Below are 15,969 nucleotides of genomic sequence, written 5' to 3'. Positions count from 1 at the left end.
ACACAAACACACACAAAAGGAAGGAAGACAAGAATGAAACAAAAGGTGGAGGGAAGTTGCAAATGCTTGGCTGTGAAAATGTATCAGACTGTTCTACAAGTCGCTTCAGAACATCGCTTATCAGTAGCAAAAGAAAAGCTTCAGAGACCAGATCCTTTGCAGAGATCTTGCTCATTGAAAAATAATAAGTTATCCATATCTGATACATATCACATTACAGATCCAAAATCCAACTAATTTAACAAGTAATTAGGATATAGTTTTCATGATTAACAAATCAAGAAGCACATAAAAATCTTACCCAAGTATAAATCCACATAGCTATAGATCGCACACCGGTTGATAAAATGGGCGATTTTGGTTTTACGTGAAAAAAGATTAGAAAAATACAATACATACCACCAAATGCATAATCTGAGTTAAATTTGACAATAAAGATGGTTAGTTGTAACGTCTACTGCTTTAATGAGTAATTTTACATGCATGGTGAACATATGTCAAAAAATTGATAATATATCGTACGTGGTCGACTTTTCAGTGTCAATACGTGATTTTGCGTTGTTTTTTCTCGACTGAAATTTGGACACTCGAATTGTCCGTTATGGTATTGGTTAATTTACTCCCTGCAAGTTGAGCATATGTCAAAAAGTTTATTATAAATATGATACAAGGGCAATTTTTCACAATATTAGTATGCGAGTTTGGTGGTTTTTTCTCTAGCGAAATATACACTCGTAATTTCTATTATCGTATTAATTAAGCTAATCCCCATGCATGTTGAGTATATGTCAAAAAGACAAAAAGTTGATCATAAATATATTATACATGGTCCATTTTTCACGGTCGACATGCGAGTTTAAAGATTTTTTCTCTAGTGAAATGTTGAAACTCGTAACGTCTATTATTTTTTTGAGAATAAAGAACCATTTATTGGATAGAAACATGATACATCAGGATGACAATTAGCAACTAATACAAGCAAAAAACTAGGCGACCAAGTCAGCCTCTACAAGTTCAAGTAACCAGGTTGGGAAGTTTCCCGTCCAGGTACAAGACTGCATGTTTTTCACTGCATATTTGGAGAGCTCATGTGCCACCCTATTACAATCTCTTGGTGTATACGAACATTCAACAGAGGAGAAGCATCGCAGCAATAATCTGATCCCATCCAAAAGGTGCCCATCGGGTTCTAATTATAGTACTAATTAATCTACTATCCATGCATGTTGTGCATATGTTAAAAAGTTGATCATAAATACATCATACGTGGTCGACTTTTCACGGTGTCGGTATGCTAGCTTGTTTGGTGATTTTTTCTCGAGTGAAACATAGACACTAGTAATGCCTATTATTGTAATTAATCAACCACCATGCATGCATGTTGACCACATGTTCAAAAGTTGATCAATGTAGACGATACATGGTTAATTTGCTCAAAATATAATTTAAAAACTGTATTGTTGATTTTACTCTTAAGTAAAAGGGTACCATTTTGTGAGATAATTAGATGGTTTGAGTTTTGTCTTGGAAGAAATTTAAAAGACCTCGATACATGTTGTAGGATGACCAAAGTGCTAAAGTAATATGGGGTTCACATCCAAAATCAATTGGCAATGGATGGAGTCGCCCAAACCCTTATAAACCAATAGGCAATGTCTCATTTTTTCCATGTGGGATGACATATATTCTCAACACAAAGTAATATCTACTGGTGGTATATAACTATTCATGTACGGTGAACGTATATCATAAAGTTGTTTGTTGTAGATCATACGTGGTTAATTTTGCTCAATACGTATGTACGTGCATGAAAAATTAGTAATCTTTTCTAAAACGGACATCTATAAAGTCTATCATATATAGTGCCAATTTAATTTATATGCATACCAAACACGTATCAAAAATAATTGATGTGACATTTAACTGTTACTAAGTAAAGGTGACATCAAAGTTAGCTACATGATATTCCAAGTAAACCTACACATGTAGACATATAATCATATAGCACGTTACAAAAGTCAAAATGATTGAACAATTTTTTTTTTTTTTTAATAGAAATTAATAGCATTAAGATCAATAGCTGGCAAACTGCCAATCTCTAGAGTATAACTGATTAACTGTACTTACAACAAAATAGCCGGCAAGAAAATTCAGAAACCTTTTTCTAAGCAAAACAGACTTATTCCAAGTCGATGATAAGCTCGCTATAATTAACGAACTTATAAACAAAGAAACTATGTCTCTTCTAGGGCGCAAAATAATTAACTAGCTAACATCTCATTTGGCCAGGAGCAATTGCAGTACCAAAAGAAAGCAACCACTTCCTAGCAAACAAATAGAAGCATCTCCTTATTCATAAGTAGACTTGTAAATGGACCGGATTTTGATCCGGACCCGCTCTAGATCCGTGGCTATTGGACGAGTTTGGATTGAAAATTTTGATCCGTTAATCCGTTAATGATCCGAATCCGCTAACCCGTTTATTTAACGGATCAAATACGGATTTAGGTCGATCCGATCCATTAATGATCCGATCCGTTTTCATAATAATAAAATATTATTTTTTATTAATACATTATTATTTTTTGAAAAATATAAAATATTGAGAATTTCTTAATACAATTTTTTTGCAAAAACATAAGGGACAGTCTTTGTAAACATAGTCCATCAGTCCATCACCCAATAAGCATTATTGATAAAGGCTTTGTTTAGTTTACCAAAAAGCTAAGAAGATTGTAGAAGCACAATTAATCTCATACACATCTCCTGACGTCTCTCTTAATTTATCGAGTGTAGGGAATATTTTGATAATGTAATTCTACTTTCGGTGATACTCTTCATGTTGTTTTAATATTTTATAAGGTATCATGATATAAATTTAATATTACTATTTAAAATTTAAAAATATTTGAAATTATAAACGGATCGGATTAGTGGATCGGGTATCCATTAATCGGGCGGATACGGATTTGGATCGAGCTATCAACGATTCGCCGGGTTAACGGAGCGGGTTCGGGTTGAGTTTTTTTATTAGTAAATGGATTTGGATTCAGGTCGATCCGCTCCAAATCTGGTCCATTTACAAGTCTATTCATAAGCCGCTTGAAAAAAAAAAAAAAAAAAACGCCTATCTTATTCCAGATAATTACCAACTCGCGTAGCAGTCTTGATCCGAAAACAATTGGTCGTGGACCATCTATCAACCCAAATGCCCAAGAAATTCCACCTCTTAGGCCAGGCCCACCCTCATCACTAAGTGATAAATGAGGGTGGCACGGCACCCCCTACTGGCCCACAACACAGGGCCCAACAACCCAAATTTGAGCCCAGGCCGAATCCTGAACAAAGTGAGCAGAAGCCTTAGTTTGCCTCTGCCAATCCATTGCTGTCGCCGCCAAGTTTACGACGGCCGGCCTCTCCAGCACAGCATCACCATCAAGTCCTATCCCGCTTCTCTGTTATGCGAAAGAATCTAAGCTGACAACAAAACCCAGCTTGAATCAGGAAAAGAACTCGATCCCCTGCAATCAATACAGGCTGGATTCTGGTAGAAAACTCTTCCGGACTCGTACAACTTTGATCTGTCTCACGTGGATCACATCACACTCACATATCGACTCTTCTCCCCGACACCACTAAAACTACCAGCGTCAAGACACCGGTCCGCCTTCGATCTAAAATCGGACCGACTGACCATGCCTTAGGTTGCCCTGACTTGCAGAAGAAGCCCTACCGGAGAAGATTCGGCTGCCGCACTCTGCTAAACCCTAGGGTTTCTTGGCCCACCATGCATGCATGTTGAGCACATGTTCAAAAGTTTATCAATGTAGATGATACATGGTTAATTTGCTCAAAATATAATGTAAAAACTCTATTGTTGATTTTACTCTTAAGTAAAAATGTAACATTTGTGAGATAATTAGATGGTTTGGTTTTTGTCGTACAAAAATTTTAAAAGACCTCGATACATGTTGTAGGATGACCAACGATACATGTTGTAGGATGACCAAAGTAATATCTATAGGTGGTAAATAACTTTTCATGTATGATAAATGATTAAATGTATATTATAAAGTTGTTCGTTGTAGATCATACATGGTTAGTTTTATGTGTATAAAAAATTATTAATTTTTTCTAAAATGAACATGTATAAAGTCTGTCATATATGGTGCCAATTTAATTTGTATGCATAGCAAACACGTATCAAAAATAACTAATGTGATATTTAACTGTTACTGAGTAAACGTGACATCAAAGTTAGCTACATAATCATATTCCAAGTAAACCTACTAATGTGGACATATAATCATATAGCACATTACATAAGTCAAAATGATTGAACAAATATATTTAAAAATAATATTTTTCGTAACCAAATTAGTTGTATACAAAAAGAGAAAATTTTACACAGAGTACCCCAAATAAAAGTCATTCATCACTTTGGTATATCAATTTCAAAAACAATCATATTGGTACCCCAACATTAAAACTCAAACCACTTTTAGTACCCGTCGTCTATAATGGCGTCAAACCTTTATTTCCCAAAGGATAATTTCGTCTCTCCACATTTTAACTCAATTTTTTTTTCTTCAACTCAAAAACTAATTTCTTTTCAATAAAAAAAAAAACTAATTTCTTAACTCCCACAGACTATCAGACCAAAAAAACCTTCCCACAGACTAACTTTGCATCGCTCTTCTTTCAGGAATTGCTTTGCTACTACAGTCCGTCAACGTCTTGCCGTAAACCCCCGTGCGACCTAGAACCCTTGGAACCTTTGCAACCATGGCGAGCACCAAAGTTCAGATGATCATGACCCAGCCCTTAACTTGATTTTCAGGTTCCTCTAGAGTAAAGCTTGAATTCATATTTGGCTCCTTGAACAGAAAGACGTTAAGATTGAAGGCCGACTCATTGATTTTGATAAGTACATGAATTTGGTTCTAAATGACGCTGAAGAGGTGAGCATCAAGAAGAATACCATGCCAGAAAGACACTAGGAAGGATTCTTCTTAAGGGAGATATAACATAACTCTCAGACCCAAAAAAAAAAATTCTCCCACCACCGAAACTTCAAGAACACCATACCAACCCTCCCCTCACCTATGTAATTGAAAGAAACTTCTCCATAATTCCATCAACTTTAACCCCGAAAAATTCAAATTATTCAATTCAATCCAAAATTGTAGCCCCTATCAATTTTTGGTTTGAAATTGCTGTTCTACTTTCTGGGTTTTTGGTGGCATGGATGGGGGGAGAGAGAGTTTTGCGAGATTAGGAAATCAATTCAATTCAATTCAATCCAAAATTGTAGCCCCCATCAATTTTTGTTTCTTTGATTTGAAATTGCTGTTCTATTTTCTTGGTTTTTGGTGACATGGATGGAGAGAGAGAGAGAGAGAGAGAGAGAGAGAGAGAGAGAGAGAGAGAGAGAGAGAGAGAGAGAGAGAGAGAGAGAGAGAGAGAGAGAGAGAGGAAAAAGAGGAAAAAAGAAAAAAAAATTATTGCCAAAGAAAAAAGGAAAAAGAAAAACTGAGAAGATGAAAAGACAAAATTGCCCATGAAATAGTTTACGTGGTAATGGAGTTGACGCCGTCATAGACAGTAGGTACTAAAAGTGGTTCAAGTTTTAATGTTGGGGTACTAAATGATAGTTTTTGAAATTGATATACTAAAGTGATGAATGACTTTTATTTGGAGTACCGTTTGTAAAATTTTCTCATACGAAAATGCAAGTAGTCATATCAATGTGATTCCATAATAAATTGGGCCGACACCCTATATTGATACACAAATGTATCAAATTTAATGAATTTTATGAGAAGTAACTTATTTATTTATTATCTATATATTTATTTTTAGAATATAAAATATATACACAAAACCGAATTATTTGGGTGAACCCAAAAACTTCTGACTGTATTTGCATATGCCAGCTATATTCATCTAATCATCTCTCTGATCACTACACGTTACCAAGGGTAACCAACTACTCTTTGAACCACAGCTGCTTCTCTTGATTTCTCATCATGTCCGTCTGAATATCAATCTCAATTGGAAATTTTTGATGTTATTATTCATGTAGTGTGGATGTCAAGACAATATGTCAAATGCAGAGAGAGAGAGAGAGAGAGAGAGAGAGAGAGAGAGAGAGAGAGAGACCACTATACCAGCAAGAGGTTGAATATATGGTTGATTAGCGAGGTTTGTGCAACAAATGATGACAATGTTGATGTCCATACAAAGCCTCGTCAAGCAAGCAGTTCTTACGAATACCTCAACTTGGTTGTCTGATTGACCTTGACCCTTATTTTATTTGGTTATTACCTGCTAATTATTGCTAATTACGATTCGTTATTATGATTAATTTCAATTTAGAGTTCTAGCCATGATCATGACTAACAAACATCGAAACTATTTTTCCCTTAATTCCAGCCATATATATATGCAGAACTAATTTGTCATTAAAATCTTTATACTAAATATCGATCTACTAAGAAAAATGCAGCTAATTGAATCAAGAATTCTAGATGATCCGAAGGCTATGAGAAACTTGAGATATAGATAGAATTAATACGTTGAAGGTTCAAGGTCGAACAGACAACGAGACAGAGATATAACTAACGGCAAGAAACTGTTCATTTGACAAGGTTAGCATGGAAATCACTCACTGATATATACATTTCTCATCTGATCATCATCTGATATGGTCGTAACTAAAGCCCGCCGTTCCGATCATATATATAGCGAAGAATTTGATAGAAACTGCAGAGTGGTTATGGAAGCTGAAGAAATGGAATAGAAATGGTGATGAAGACAGTTCGATTTATAGAAGTGTAATAGAAACTAGAGGTAGCAGCTAGTGAAGTTCAAGAAAACCGATATTCTGCTTTCGAGCTCCGCATGCATTTTGTACCGGTGAAGCAGTATATGCATGTGGTACCTAACATTGACCTTCAGATGCATCCATGTGTTTGTGAGCCAGTGTATTCGAGGGAGACTGCAGACTAGATAAGACAGGGAGAGTGATGGGAACAGAGCTTGAGGCTAGGGTAGTTGGGATTCCATTTAAATTTTTGAACAGTAACTTAAATAAACCTAGCTACGTTTTGGGAAGTATGCTTATTGACAGTACTCCTAAGTCCTAACAAGCATGTATTCAGATCACGATACTTCAATGTATATGCCATACATGCATGATCTAATGATGTGAAAGATTCTGCAGTAAACAGTAAAAATACTACTCATAACTCACACCGTTAGATCATGCGTGCATGACATACACGCATGTATTATAAAATTTCTCTTATTGGACCTCTAACTACCAATTGTCACCTCTCTAAATACGTAGCACACATGTATAGGTACCGGACCTCCATCCATCCATACCAATTATATGTAATTCAATAATTTGGATCGTTCATTTATTAGAATTTAGTTTATCACTAGTATTCGGGAAGAAAAAAAGTTTATCGCTAGTGTCCAATTAATTGTTTATGCAATATGGAATTACTTAGAATTTGACTAATATTTTGTAGAAATCATCCTTATTTACAATGAACCAGTGATTCGATTTGTGATCGAACAATATTTGTATAGTAATCAAAATGTAAAGAAAAGAATGTATGCAAGAAATATATTCGGCGGATGTCCTCGCTCTCTAGATCGATCTAACATAGTAGTAACATACTGAGGGTAGATGGGCCGGCAACTTCTGTATGTCTTACCTACCCTTGCCTCCATTATACATAAACCAATGTAATCAATTAATTAATTAAACCCCATCTTGATTCTTCCTTGATTTTGTAACGCTTGATTCAACTATAGAATTAAGATAACATAGGGGGAAAACTAATAATAAATTAAATGAAATTGGTAGTTTGCTATACATGAATCATCAAATGCAAGCTTGTGGGAATCGAGATCGAAGAATAATTTTTATTCGACCAGTGATGAATTCGACACAATATTCGATTATAGAATTAAGAAGAGTGAGAACTTTCTCTCCTCCAAAGTTAAACAGAATCGCACTAGTTTAAGCAGGCACTAGTTAAGCTAATTAAAAGTTAAAACTAAGTACGCAAGCTACCATAATACCATTTACTCATCTAGCAATTAAGGTCGAGCTGGAAGCAGTAGTCTTTGTTGTGTTCAGCTTCACAAATACTTCGGAGCCAGACTACTCCTTAGTTGGATTTCCTGAATAAATAATAAAAGAATCAAAACATTTATTAACTTATTTTTCCTGACACCGGCCTTTTAATTACTAGTAGATCATATAATTCATATTGCCGTAGCCCCAACTCCTATATATATCTAATTAGTTTCTAGGGTTTAGCTTGCTGGCATGGTTGTAGTATAGGTAGCTCGAATGGTCAATATATATTTGGTCTTTGCTGCGGCGCCCTCTACTAATAAGACTGGTCAGATTTTATTATATATTCATCGATTAACTTAATTAGTCCAAGATATATATTGCTTGATTATGTTCTAGTTTTGTCAAGTACATTAGTCTAACCAGCTTAATTTGAATCAAACGGTTTAGTTACTATTATACTAGCATGTGCCCACACTCTGTGTGTGGGTGTTTTTTTTTTTGTGGTAAGGAAGTGGATAATTTCTTAACCAAAGCAGTTTTCTACAACAATAATTATTATTTATTTTATTTTAAGGAATTTAATTTCTTTTTATTTTTTTAAATTGATATTATTGTCCCTGTTGATTATTTTAATTTCTAAAGTTTTTTAATATTAGAGGGTTATATTCGTCAAATTTTTCAGTTTTGGAGAGCAAACTCTCTTCTCTTAATAATAGTATAGATAATAGTAACTAAACTGTTTGATTCAAATTAAGTTGGTTAGACTAATGGAGAAATTTCTAGTAGTGTATTGATTTGATATTTTTCATTCACCACGATTTGATTTTTCATATATGTTCTTCAAACTTGAGAAAGAAAACATATAAGTACGTCGTCCTACACTTATGTATATGGCAACGCCAAGCCATGCACCCAACAAAGCAATAAATTAGGGCAGCTAACTTTCTGTTTGTTATATCAACTGCAAATCAGATCAAAGTTTTCAAAGACGACAAGCAAATGGAGACTAATAGTTGCATCCAATCTTCACTGCCACAAAGAAGATAACAGAAAATGTTATGATTTATAGATCCCAAATATCTAAGAGGGAGGGAATGTTGAATATATGAATGTGACCTCTCTCTCTCTCTCAACTAAGCTTTTTGCTTGTACTAAAGTTTAGACTCTTCTGAAACAAAGTTTCATTGCATAGGGTTGGGGCGTAGGGCAGGGTTACAAAAAGAAACTTTCCCCTCTGCAAAGTCAACGGCTTTTAATTCCGTTATATACAAAGAATCCAAATGGAAGTTATACTTTTTTGTGTTATGCTCAAGGTCGTTATAACTGATTTTCTACACAGATTTTCTTCATATAGATTTATTTCCATTAATTTCTCCCCCTTTTTTAGAAATAAAACATATCAAATTGGATTCTAAAAAAAAAAAACATATCAAATTGGCAGAGAAACACCATATATGCAAAGTGCTTCTACCATCAAAACTTCTCTAGGATAATATCACACATTGAATGAGCAAAGCCCAATGCCCCCCTCAGTTGATTTTTCTGTATCGAACACGTACAACAAAAAACATTACTTTAATTTATGAGTATGAGTATAATCGACTAATTAATTACAATTGAAATATGGGGAAATGTCTAAATATCCTAATTTTAGGGAAATTATTCTCCATTTCCCCACCAAACTTATGGATTTCCCCTTTATCCATAAGATAATTGAGTTTGCTCCCTAATACACAACCAAACTTTTTTTTTGGACTATTTTACCCTCTCCTCCGGAGGAGAGGGTAAAATAGTCCAAAAAAAAAAAGTTTGAGGTCACGGAGAGTTTGTTGGGACCTCGCCAGAGGTCACCGGAGAAGTTGTCAGAGGTCCACGGAAAGGTCGTCGTAGATCTTATAAAAGTTTTAGGAGGTTTATTGACCCCCAATAAAAGTTTTATTGAGGGCCAATAATTAGTGAAAAATGAAGATGTTCTTAATTTTGAAAGTTTTAGGAGGTTTATTAACCCCCTAAAAAATCATAAATTCAAATGAAAATCATGAAATTCGAAACCAGTTGCAAATAAAAATAAAAATTTCAGCTCCAGAGACGATCTAAAATTGCCATTAGAAATTAAGAGGTGGATCCTAACTGAAATTTGTGAAAGAGGTGCGAGACGATCAGAGCGTAGAGAGTGCAAGACATTTGAGAGATGAGATCGGTGGAGGATCACCACCCAAACCCAAACACACACAGCCACACCAGTTGAGAGAGAGAGAGAGAGAGAGTTTTGAAAAAGAAAAAAATTAAAAGGGGAATGGAGAAATCAGAACGCACTTCATGTACACCAAAGCTTCAAAATCCAAAATCTAAAATTTTATTCATTTCAACCCAAACAACCGAACAATCCAAATTTTTAATCTCAGATTTCCTTTGTACCACCTCACGATGAGTCTCGCCATTGATTCTCCATTACTAACTCATACGGCAGTGGCGATCTTGTCAATAACTTCACCGGGTTTCCTGATGAAGTACTTGATTCTGATTCTGACTCTGATGATGACGTGACAAGATGGAGCTCAAACTGGATCTTGTATCTTGATCGAAAAACAAATGGAGCTCTCAGTCAAAACAAAGTGAGAGACAGAGAGATAGAGATAGAGAGAGAATGGCAGTGGGTGCAATTTGTTAATTTATCAGAGCCCAAAAGGCCAAAAGTGATTTTTTACCTTTTAATTGGGTGAGTGTGAATTCTAATTTGTTGGTGGTGTGAGTGAGAGTTTTTTTGAGTAAAATATAGGCATTAAGTCAAGACCCCATTTATTATTCCAATAAGTAAAAAATTCTACAATATAAAGTCGAACAAGGAAGCTTTTTGATAAAAATGTCTTTCTCTCTGACTCTTTCACGAGAGAATGTCTGCTCGTGGTTATCTAACCCTAGTGTACGTCGGCGGTAAACCTACGATTGGAAAGGTGGGATTTTCTCTTCTCTCTGATCGCTCTTCCGGTGACCACGGTGGGCTTTGGCTTCATCGAGTTTCTGTTTTCTGCTGCATTTGGTCATCTTGTGGTGACCGGAGGCACCTTTACCTTATGGCCGGGGGGAACTCTCGTCGGTGGTCCTTTGATGGCGGCTGCGAAGATGGTGCGGCATGGTTTCGAGTCTAGCAGCAATGTGGATTTGTCTGGGCGGCTCGATGGTGGTGGAGGGAGTGAGGTTAGCAAGCCTTCTGGTTGTTTCATGTTTCTACCAACGAAGTTCGAACCAGGGGGATTGGATCTGGTTTTGGTGGTGTTTATTGATGTTGTCCGGGTCGCGGAGGATGGCGGCGATAAGGTGGCTGGTCTGGACGGTGGTAGCAGCTCCGGCGGACTTTGTTGCTGTCGGTGGAGTTTCTGTGCAGGCTAGGGTTTCCTTTAGGCCTCAAGTTGGAGTTTGGGCCTTCCTTGTGTGGGCTTGGGCCTTCTTGGTCATTTTGTTTTTTTTTTTGTTTTAGTATTGGGTCTGCCTTCTTTTTTACCAAAGGAGGTTAGGTCAATTTTCTTTTTTTTGAGTGGGAAGATCGACAGGAAACAAGTTGCCTCTCGGTTTTCGTTCTTGGGGTAGCTATGTTTCTTGTTTTTGCGCTTAACCAAAAAAGGTGGGTGTGCTAGGGGTGTATTAAGTAGTATGCTTGTGTGAGGGGCGTGCTAGTATAGTATGCTCTATGTGATGCCTCTTTCTGACAGCTCTCTGGGCAAGTCATTATTGTAATGCTTGATTAATTGCATAATGGATGACATTTTCAACTTAAAAAAAAGGAAGCTTCTTGATGATTAAGAGCTCTTCATATATATATTCATGTGACCCCACATGCATGCAAGTCCAATGTTAAGCAAACAATTATGGCGGGTACCTCGATTTTGTTGCCTTAATTACTTTAGAAAATAGAAAATTAAGCACTAAATTTAACTCTTACATATACTATTATTAAGAGAAAATGATTTGTTAGCCAAAATATAAAAAAATTTGATCGAAATGATCCTAAAATATTAAAAAACTTTGAGAACTAATTAAATCACAAAGGCAATTAAGATAATTACAAATGATATTTTTATTAAGAAAAATATTAAAAAAATTCCACAACCCACTTTTCTCTTACTAACTTCTCTATGCAATAACCGTTTTCTTCCATTATCTTTTATTTTTTATTTTCTGATGACAAAAAAATTTGCACATGGCTAGTATATATATAAGTATTTGAAGCATTCGCTTATTTTTCAGTTTTAATTTCTAGCTAGCCAAAGAAGCAAGCAACAACTTGGATAATCAGTATTAATTAAGAAAACAACCCTGAGGCCTCGTTTGGTTCGCCAAAAGTAAGCATTGAAAAAGGAAAGTTGTTGTTTTTTTTTTTTTTTTTTTTTTGCGTTTGGGATGCAAAAGGAAAGAAAAAAAAAATACTCTCTTGGAACTAAGGAAAATAGGGGGGAAATGGTTCATTTCATACTCCAAATGAATAACTTTTCCTCCTCTTTTCTTGCATTTATTACTCACAACACATTATTTTGTTGCATTAATTACAAACTTTTAACAACTTTCCAGATAACTTTCCTTATGTTACCAAACAGCGGAATGAAAAGTTCTTCGGAAATTTCATTTCTCTTTCCATGTAAAAGACAAATGAATTACTTTCCTTTTCGCGAACTAAACATGGCCTTAAGGTTAAATTTTCAAAGTACCTAAAATTGCCCTCCCTTTATTAAATTCAAAAAACCTGTAATTTAATGTTTAAAGGTTATAACAGTAACTTGATAAATATAAAAACAGAAAATTAAAAAAAAAATAACAACGTGGAGGTGGAGCAGTTTTTCCCAACGTGAAGGTGGATAAGTTTAAAACTGCAATAGCAGGTTGAAAGAGTATACTTATTTGAAACAGAAAAGATTAAACAGCCAAAATAATCTATATAAATATTTACCAAAAAAAAAACATATTGACATACGCATTAGCCTATGTTAAGAGGCTAGTATAATATTATCAGACTGTTAATTACTAGCTATCATCAACATATTGAAATATATAACTTGCAATGGAAATGGTAATTAACTTGGAGGTTTTCGATCAAGGGAATGTAAAGTGAATTTACAGCTATCAGTGTCTTCTGATAGTAGCTTTTGCCTTGTTATTCAGTTGAATGGTTAGCATCAATCTTTTTCTTGATGTTCATGACTTAAGATGTGGCTTTCTATCAAAATCTTAAGAGTACTAGGTCCAAGTTTTGCCAGTGGGATCTGCTCAAATGCGATGGGTGCTTTGGCCAATTTTTTGTCAGTACTCAATTGATACGTACTATGTATAGTTAATGTCTCTATCATTGAGAGAAATACAAACGGTATGTACGTGTATTATTTTACTTAAAAATCATCACATAAATGATCTTAATACGGCTCTTTGAGACTTTAAATAACTTTAATGATCGGGTAAGTTTAGATTATGATTTATGTTTGAAATTTTTAAAACATGTGATAATATTTTAGTGGTACGTACACCATATCCGCACATCATAAACGCGTAGGTACATCAAATAATTGTAAATTTGTAACTTAGATGATACACCAGCTATACGTACTGCTAGTATAGCTGTTTTCTATTGATCTATTTGTCAAAAGTCAATAGCGATTATTGATCTAAATTTAGACATACAGTGGTGTTTTAGTTTGATACACCAACTACTTGTAAGTTCGTAAGAACATAGCTTTTTGAAAATGAAAAAAAATTTCATATCATGTTTTGTTGTATAAATAATTTGTATAAAATTTAAAATAGGTACAATAGGGCAAAAGGCCGGTGAGACAATTAAGAAAAAAATTGAAGGGTTAATTTGAAGATCACATATGAAGTTATTGGAACTGAAAATGAAAACAAAATAGTATATGGCTTAATTTTGATGAAGTACTTGTAAGTTTAGAAGCATATGTGGTTATGGCAGTCATCAAAGTAATTGATTGAGTTGGCTTGGCTAATATTTGGTTGGAGGTAGACTCAACTAATCTTGCTCTTAATTGTATCTATTCCCCACACTTGGTACCTTGGCAACTATAGGTGGAGTGGAAAAACTGCCTGCATCGAATCTCTCAAATGCATTTTCGTTCATCTCATATATTCGTAAAGGAAATCAAGTAGCAGATGTCCTTGCTCATTATAGTTCATCTTCTACTGAGTTTATGATGGGACTCAACTCCTCCATTCACTTCATCTCTTTTTAATAGAGATATCTTATGTCTTCCTTATTTTCGTTGTCACTAATATTTTCTCATTGTGATTCTCATATGCGGTAAGTTCTAGTGCTTACTGCAAACTTGTATTCTTTTTCTTTCCTTCAATATAATTTTCCTCCTTTTTTTTTTAAAGTTTCATGAAAAAAAAAAGTACTTGTAAAGTTCCTAACTTTTTTTTTAAATGGAAAGATTTTCATATTGCCATAAATAATTAATAAAATTTTAAATAGGTACAATAGGCCAACTGAGGTAAGAAAATAATTGAAGGCTTCTGAAAATCACATATAAAATTTAGTGGAAATGAAAATGAGAACAAGAAGGCTTGCTATATATAGTATGCATGTAGTTTAATTTAATGAACTAATCAAGTTTGAGTAAGATATAGATAGCTAGTTAATTCATATTGAATGGTAGATGGAACAACTCGCTACTGCACACATATATACAGTCATGCATATATACCTCGTCTGTTTGGTCAAGGTCTTGTTAGGTTTATGAATCCTTAGAGTTTTATTTTAGAAGATATTGAATGAATCACATGCATGCAGCAACTACCAATTTGATGATAAACTGATCCATCAAAGACTAATCAGCACAATTTCAATCCTTGAATGCTTGGTGCCCCAAATAATTCTACTTGTAATTGGATCATATATATATGTACTTCCGCACTTATCTCAGTATTGAGTTCGAGACTGACTAATATAAAACTGGGCATTATTCCAAGCTTAATTTGTCTTGCAGTTGCAGATCTATCATACTGGAAACTCATCGATAAAATGGGATGGTAATGATCAGTTGGAGTAGTCATTGTCGAAATGAGTAGTATTTGATAAAGAATGATATATTAAAAATAATTAGTTGGATGGATTTGGATATAATCTCCCAGCTAGTTATTGGCTGTAGCCCTAGAGCTAATTGAAAAATTTGTTTCAATCAATTATTACTAATTAGTAGTTGGCTTTGTTGCTCCACCACTCCTACCATAGTACTGATCATTCATGCTTTTGCGTAGACAATCTATTTGTCTCGTTATCCATTGTCAACCAAGACATAAGAAGCCAGTTCTATCAGTCACCGGCCAAGACAGTACTTTCAGCTATTGCAGCTTTTACCTTTCTAGTACTTACTACTCGATAACCTCATATCTCTAAGGTCCACAATCTAATCTATCAGATTAATAACCTCTCTATCGTCCGCAACATTAATCTTTTAGCATCAAAATTTATATATTAGATTAAGTTCTGGCTCAACCCTGCAGATCGATGCCAGCGATTGCTGATTTCTGCAGATTAACCTAGCTCTGTACGTACTGACAACTGAAAACAAGGGTTTCAGCATCTTGTTTCATAATATCTTAATTAAAGCAAATTCTCCTTTTGGTGATATATATTCTTTACTTAATTAACACTTACTTTTCATATATAAAGTATGCTGTATAGACGTATAGTAATCATATGATGATGATTTGCGAAGATCCTGGGATTTCCATCGATCAAATTTTACACTTTCTAACATATATAAAGTATTTCCATAGCTCTTTATAAAGCAAAGCTAGCAACCGCACAACTAGCTAGGGTTTCTCATTGAAGCTGTTCGTGTGTGTGTGTGTGTGAGAGAGAGAGAGAG

At 34.8% G+C, this 15,969-nt stretch overlaps 1 long non-coding RNA gene across 1 annotated transcript; it reads right to left on the bottom strand.

Annotated features, from left to right (window-relative positions):
* Nucleotides 1-5,401: 5,401 nt before the first annotated feature.
* LOC133706401 (uncharacterized) lies at nucleotides 5,402-6,942 on the bottom strand. Its single transcript, XR_009844511.1, has 2 exons — nucleotides 6,171-6,942; nucleotides 5,402-6,037 (listed from the first exon to the last, which is right to left on the bottom strand). It is a non-coding gene; the product is annotated as an uncharacterized LOC133706401 (long non-coding RNA).
* Nucleotides 6,943-15,969: the final 9,027 nt, after the last annotated feature.

This window comes from Rosa rugosa, chromosome 4, assembly GCF_958449725.1.
Source record: "Rosa rugosa chromosome 4, drRosRugo1.1, whole genome shotgun sequence".
Lineage (NCBI taxonomy): Eukaryota > Viridiplantae > Streptophyta > Magnoliopsida > Rosales > Rosaceae > Rosa > Rosa rugosa.
Note: the sequence above shows the minus strand (reverse complement) of the source record. Positions and strands in the feature narration are given on the sequence as shown.